Source organism: Nyctibius grandis, chromosome 9 (assembly GCF_013368605.1).
Source record: "Nyctibius grandis isolate bNycGra1 chromosome 9, bNycGra1.pri, whole genome shotgun sequence".
In the NCBI taxonomy this organism is placed as follows: Eukaryota; Metazoa; Chordata; class Aves; order Nyctibiiformes; family Nyctibiidae; genus Nyctibius; species Nyctibius grandis.
Genome location: NC_090666.1, coordinates 4658141 through 4664083, shown reverse-complemented (window position 1 = coordinate 4664083; position 5943 = coordinate 4658141).

Genomic DNA, 5943 nt, shown 5'->3' with positions numbered 1-5943 from the left:
TGCGTCTGGAGCGGGCAATGGGGAACTCTCTCGGATGACAGCCGGAGGAGATGCGCAGCGTGGGGTGAGTTACAGGCTGCCGCAGGGCACGAGCAAGCGGCCCTCTGAAACACTGAACAGCACCACGGGTTCAGGTCTGCAGCCGATACATGCAAATAACTCCTGGCGAACTGTGCTTGGGTTAAAAACCAAGTTAACCCATCTCATGGCTTTGATTTGAATGTGGGTTCACCGCCTGTAACCCAGAGCGTGACAGCACGCAAGAGAGTGGGTTTAAAATCCTCGGTGCTCGCTATGTAAACAAACTAATTTGCAGCCTGACATTTTAGCCGTGTCCTATGTAGATGACTTTCTGCTTATTCAATACTTCTGAATAAAAACACTTAATAGCTGTGCAATAATAAATCAGGTATTAATACTATGCACTGCAGACGCTTGGTACCTGATTTAACCTTCTTTTTTTCTTCTAACATCAACAAGGGCTCTGAAAAACATGCAACTTTTTGTATAATTAAGTTAATAAGTGTTTTCAATCGCTGAAAATAATTACTATCAAGAACAGACAGCTAGCAGCGTGCTTAGGGCATATATAAGACAGCAAGGGGAGAGTGCAGGAAAGGGAGAGAAAGAAAGAACAAGAGAGAAGGAGAGAAGACTGTCAAATACCCAAGACCCTTCCAGTCTAGTTTCTGTTTTTCATGTACAAGAATAAATAGTTTTCAAACTATTCCTCTGTGAAGAGGAAGTGACTGTGGAGGCGCAGGAGGCACCACACTTTTTGGAGGCTCTCCGACCCCGGCTCTCCCGGGGGGCTGGGACGCTGGCTTCCCGGGGACCTCTGCCAGCTCACACCAGATGCAGTTTTCACGACAAACTGGCTGGTCAAGGTTCAAGTGCCAGTTTTTGGTTTTTAACCATTTGCTTTGTCAGTTCCTCATTCACCCAATTCACACAAGTTACCGTGTGTTTGGGGGTTTGTTTTTCTTTCCTTCTTCTTCCACTGCCTTAACACAGGCACACTAGTGATGACCTGAAGATAAAAATGATAGAGACAAATCAAGAGTGCTGCGGTGGGAAAATGCTGTCATTGAGGCCAGCTGGCCCGTGACAGACCCTGTTCAACTATTCCACACATCGTTATCGTGCTCAGCCCCACAAACCTCACCTTGACCAGATACTCAGAAAAAAGCTCTAGGATGCACACCCCACGTCTGCTGTTCTTTCATCCTTCTCATGCCATCTTCTCCCATCATCGCTGTTCATCAGAAACAGTAACTCAGGTTGACATCATTCCTACCAGAGACAGGAGCTATTGAATTATCTAAGGACAAACCTAAATACTAGCTTTTAAAGGATAACTGATCTACTAAAAGCAAGTATTGTTTTGGACATGCCATGTCATATTTATCACGCTTGGCTTTGCATTGCACTGTTATCTCCTGCAATGTCATTTGACCAACGTGAAGTCGCATGACACAACATGACAAATGCCTCAGCAAGGAGGGGAAGACACTCTCTAGATTCCAGGTCCATTATAGCTCATCCCAAATAAAAGATTCAAGCGGTGTGTCTGCAGACTGAAAGTTACTCAAGTCTCCCCAATTATCTGCAGAAAACAGATCTCCTCAAGTCACCTGCTTTTCACATAATTAATGCTCTATTTTCTTCCATTAAATGTGATTTAATTATCATCTTCTTCCAAACAACCTGATTACAAAGTAGGAAAGGCTCTTCTTTCAGCTTTTTACCAATAATGACAATCCCGAGGGATGTGCCAGATAGAGGAAGACTTTTTTTTTAGCACAATACTGATCATAATCCCTGATTTACTGCTAGAAAACCTCCCTTCCATTAGGAAGAGGCATCACCTTGAGCAATGTCTATAGAGCAACATGAAACCACTCCGCCAGCCTTCCCAGGAGCAGACCATGCTCGTCCTTCTCAAGAAGAAGCATGCTCTCTTAAATGTTCCTTGAGAAATTCAAAAGACAATAAATCATTGAGAACATATTCTAATAAAAAGTACCCTAGAAGAAAATGCACTCATGTGTATTCAGCTTCAAATTCTTAAGAGCGTTCTAATTTTTACTCTCTTTTAGTGGAGAAGGAAAGAGAAATCAGACAGGTCATCTCTGCCTTCTGCTGAAAACTACTTCTCCTTTTTCCAGAAATAGCCAAAAATGAAAGGGAAAAGAAGCTTTGTTTCCATATATAGTTTCTGATCTGAAATTGGGAAAAAAACCTCCAACATTTTATTCCAAAGAGCCTGGCACCTTTGGAGGAAATTAAAAATGTTGGTGAGCATTTTAATCACACTTCCAAAAAGCCCATCTTCCAGTTGGAAAGGGCTTTCACCAAAACCAACAACAACAAGACCTCCCTCAAGCTCCGGTGCCCTGGTCCCTGTGACCCTGCAGATCCTCACACCCACCACAAAGGCTTGGCCACGGGAGGAGGTTTCGAGGATGAAGCTGGTTCTCGGCTCCAAAAGCAGAGCTGGTTCCCTGTGGGTAATCGTGGCCCATCCTGCAGATCCTGACATTTTTCATGTCCTTTTAATATCACCTCCATGTCTTTTTTTATTCTGATATTAATGGACTTGCTTATCCTGCTCCGTGCCCCACATATTCGCTAGATGAATACAATAAATTGGCAAGTCCAGTCTGACTGGCCATATGCTGTTCAATTTGTATCTGCTGGTGTCCTGACCTCGCTTTTGTCCGAGCTGCTAAAAAGTCCAACTGAGCGGCTGAAATATTCTCCTTGATCTGAAGCTAAGGAAACTATTCTTTCCCCTTTCACATAAACTTAATTTGCTTTTCAAAGAAAAAAAAAATGTAGTTTATTATTGTGCTCCTCAAATGTCTGAGGAAATACACAGAAAATGCCTGGCACATACGGTATTTTTATGTGGCTTATTTTTTTTCCTTGTCTACAAGTCTGCACAGAATTATTACTATTTGGCACACAGCAAAAGGAAGTCTCCTGTGCATAACATGATTTAGTCTGGCCGATAAAGTGGAAGTGGATTTCTTCGTTGCATATTAAGTTCTGCTGGATACCATTTGCACAAGAGAGCAAAACTGCAGTTTCATGTTCTTTTATGATGATACATTTCCCGTCAGACACCCTCATCTCTCTTTCTCCAAATGTTAAAATTTCTCCCAGCAGTGACTCTTCAAATTTCCCACTCTCACATGTCGTGGTTTTAACCCAGCAGGGAGCTAAATACCACGCAGCCGCTCGCTCGCTCCCCCTCTGCCCTCCGGGGAATAGGGGAGAGAATCGGAAAGGTAAAGGCAAAGGAACTCGTGGGATGAGATAAAAACAATTTAATAGTTGAAATAAAATATTATAATAATAATAATAGTAGTAATAATAGAATACACAAACAAGTGATGCACAGTGCAGGTGCTCACCACCTGCTGACCAGTGCCCAGCCCATCCCTGGCTAGTGACCCCTGAGGAGAAAAACCCCAAAACTGCGATCCCAGAAAGGAGAGAGCCCAACTTCCCGGCCAACTCTCATCTATATACTGAGCACGACATCACATGAGATGGAATATCCCATTGGCCAGTTTGGATCCATTGCTCGGGCTATGCTCCCTCCCAGCTTCTTGTTCACCTGCCCACTAGCAAAGCATGGGAAGTTGAAAAGTCCTTGATTTCTTAGCAACAACTAAAACCATCAGTATGTTATCAACATTTTTCTCATACCAAAATCTAACACTAAATCCAAAACACAATGCTATTCTAGCTACTAAGAAGAAAATGAGCTCTATTCCAGCTGAAACCAGGACGCTCTCCAAAGACAGTTACTCTTTGCATGGAGTCGCCAGCCAGAAGCCAGGCCCTGGGGAAGGGTCCCTCCTTCAGGGAGTGGGCTGGGTGGACCAGCGGAGCCCTTGCAGGGAAGGTATGATGCCCTGCTCCCCTGCGCACCCCGAGGACGGTGCAGCAGGAGGGGGTGGTCTCTGCCTGCAGCCTCTTCCAGCCCGCGCCTCACCCACAGCCTCTGCTTCTCAAAGGCTCATGCTGCCAGTGCACCAAGGCTGCTGCTGCTGCTGCCTCCTCCCACAGCTCCCTTTTCACCACCCTCTCCCTCTCCAGCACAAGTCCCAGGGCCCCCGCGCTGCCCAGACCCCAATCCACCTTGTACACAGGTCGTGAGTTTCCACTTGCTCACCTCATGCTAAATATTCCACGTACCCGCTGCGGTGCGGGTACCTCCCAGGCCTAGTTCTTGCTCCTACACGCAAAACCCTACATCACATCTGAGACACTGATACCTTCTCGAAATGTAAGTACTAGTAACTCTTGCTGAAGGAGAGGCTGTCCGTAATCCACCGCATTTACTGGCATCTATCAGGAGGGTTGGGTTAGCGGTACTGGTCCAATCTGGGTGCTCAGTGCCAAAGGCAATGCAGTAAAGCAGTCGCTGGTTCTCTAACCCATTACATTTCTCCTCTAGTGCTTTCACGGCACAACACAAACTGGGTGCTGCCAGTGAAACTGGCTCATAACAGACATACAGTTTTATTTTAGAAAAACATCAAAAGGCGACATTAAGGGTTGATGGACTAATTTCTCTGTGCCGTGCCACTGGAAGGAGCAGCCTGCGGCCGAGGCGGGGAAATGCCTTCTTCTGGGACAAATCCCATCAGTATTTTTAGCCTCACTGCCCAGTAACACAAGGTTCCCTCCATCACCATGCACGTTTAATGAATCGGCCAGCCTGGCCTCCATCTTCCCAGAAGCTTTTGGCCAGTTTCAACCGACCCTGGCTGAAAGGCAAAGGAGGCTTCAATGACCTGACAAACATTGCTATGACAGAAGGAGCTGACCGACATGAGGGAAATGTTAGTGCAACCCAGGACCAGACCTCAGGGAAACCCTCCAGCAAGAGGAAACCAAGTTTCATGTCTTCAACCACTCATGGCTGGTCCCGGTACCAGCAGACGCAGCATTGCTTCTCCCTGTCCCATGCATATTTCTATTCTCTTTTCTCCTCTGGCCGCCTGGAGCAGACATCAATCCCCTCGAGGCACCCTCCCTCCCTTGCTGGGCTCTCCTTCCCACAGCTCTTCTCATTAACCAGCTCTTCGCCTACCTGTGTTCGCACAAGCAGACAGTCTCGCACCATACCTTTAAAGTCAGTGCAAGCTTGGACATGAAATTCAATCAGCTGAGGATGACCTGTATGGTCCCTGCCGTTCTTCCTGCCCCTAATAAATCCCCTCTACATCCCTTCCCATCTTATCATTTTACCTATTACTCCATGCCTCATAAATTATCAGTAATGCTCCAGCATCAAACATCTATTATACTGAGCATCATGTGACTAACGAGTGAGTTAACCTCCAATTTCTGTCCGTACAATTCACGCACATTGATTTTACATGAAAAGAACTCTTGACTTACATCAGATGACCCTGATAAATTTAATCTCTTTAATGCTTCTTCTTTCTAAATAAATGTAAAATGTTTTCCTCTAGAAATTTTCTCACCAGTAAAACCTGCATTGCAACTTGGCAAAAAAACTCCTCCACTACCCTGCTGAATTAATCAATAAAACTACAAAAACCCAAACCTGCATAAAAAGTCTCCGATACCTCCAAGCGCTGGCAGCTCAGCCAGCCTAACAGGTAATCAGAACTGACAGCTGGTGTCAAAACCCCCAGCTGGAATTTAGCGGCTGGCTGGAAGAGGTACCAGTCTGGGGCTATTATATTCCTGGTCACATCACCCCTCCTGTCCCCCAGGGCCGGTGACCCGAGTGGCAAGGCTGGGCAACGCAGCACAAGGGCAATGCGGCACCTCCCGAGGCTTGGGGAACCCGAGCGATCCCCGGCGGAGGGTGCTGATGGGTCTGGCAGTCACATCACTGCCATCCCTGGCTTTGCTTTACTGGGGCAGAGGACTCACCAGGAAATCACACTTTGG